Raw genomic sequence first — 1,640 nt, 5'->3', positions numbered from 1 at the left:
CCCCCGTTTACGGGCGTATGGAGACCAATCCCCCCTTAATTTTTCCCCCCCCCCCCCCTTTATCTCACCTATCCATATAACCTGTAACAAATGTATGTGGGTCACTAATGGTGAATTAACAACTTTCCTCTTCACATTCATTTTAAACCACCTGTCAAACTCAAGGCCTGGGGCCCAAATGCGGCCCGCCAAGTCCTTTTCTATGGTCCACAAGAGATTTAATAGCATTATATAAAAGTACATGTTTATATTTATTTGTAACTTGAATATATAATATATATGAATATATAACTTGAATGTATTATGATGTTATGGACCGCAAACAAACTTTTTGTTTGATGGCCCCCCCCCCCCCCCCCCCCCACTGGTGAAAATGTGTTGGAGACCCCTGTTTTAAACCAAAACTTCAGCCAGCAGTCTCATAAACTAGGACCAGTTGCTGTCCATGGTGCTGAAAACCAGAGTCTCTGTTTTTCTCTCCTTCCATCCATCTCCTCATTCTCCACTTCTCAGGTTTGGTATCAGGAAAAGTTGAAGCCAATATAAAAAACAAAAAAAATAAGTCTTTCAAGCAAAAGTGGGCTGCAGCCCAGTACGATCCTGGTCTACATGTCCCTGGGCCGTGGGAGTCAATCAGAACATCAGCTCCCACCAGAGGTTTAACTCCTGTTCTTCTCTGTCATTGTTTTCTTAAAAAATCATTACAGCAGGGGTCTCCAACCCCTGGTCGGGGGACCAGTGGCAGTACATAGGTCATTTGGTACCGGTCCACAGTGAAAAAATGTACTTCAGTTGTTACTAATGTACATTATTCCAAACGAATCCAGTCATGTCTCTTTACTGTTTTGAACAACAGGTCAAATGTGGTCTATGGTTGAGCTGAGTTGACTGATTTAACAAAAATGGAATAAACTTCATATATATGTATATAAATATATAACAATATATCTAGAATATATATATATAATATATATAATATATTTAAAAATATATCTAGAATATATAAAAATATATCCAAATATATATAAAAATATATCTAGAATATATCCAAATATATATAAAATATATATAAAATATATCTAGAATATATATAAAATATATCTAGAATATATATAAAAATATATCTAGAATATATCCAAATATATATAAAATATATATAAAATATATCTAGAATATATATAAAATATATCTAGAATATATATAAAAATATATCTAGAATATATATAAAAATATATTTAGAATATATATAAAAATATACCTGTTTTTAAAGTGATCTTCCGTGTTGTTGTTGTTGTTGTTGTTGGTTCTGTTCTCCTCTACGTGAACCTGAACCTGAACCTTATCTACCGTATGTTGACGACGCTCCGCTTGTATAAACAACGTCGTTAGCATCTGTGCCTTTGAGAGGCGCCGTTTCTTGACCTTTGATTATGGAACGTCATTCCATTTTTTCCAAAACAAAGAAATTTCCCAGAATTGGCACACTCTTCACAATTTGCATTCTGCTGTAATTGTGCTGCTTCCTTGATTATTAAATGATCAGCCTAATTAGGCGACATAATAGGGTTAATCAGACCCCGCTCATCATCACTTATTATTATTCCTGCTAAAAACCAAGGGAAAGGATATAGTACTTGATT

Source organism: Cynoglossus semilaevis, chromosome 1, assembly GCF_000523025.1.
Source record: "Cynoglossus semilaevis isolate Cse_v1.0 chromosome 1, Cse_v1.0, whole genome shotgun sequence".
NCBI classification, from domain to species: domain Eukaryota; kingdom Metazoa; phylum Chordata; class Actinopteri; order Pleuronectiformes; family Cynoglossidae; genus Cynoglossus; species Cynoglossus semilaevis.
Note: the sequence above shows the minus strand (reverse complement) of the source record.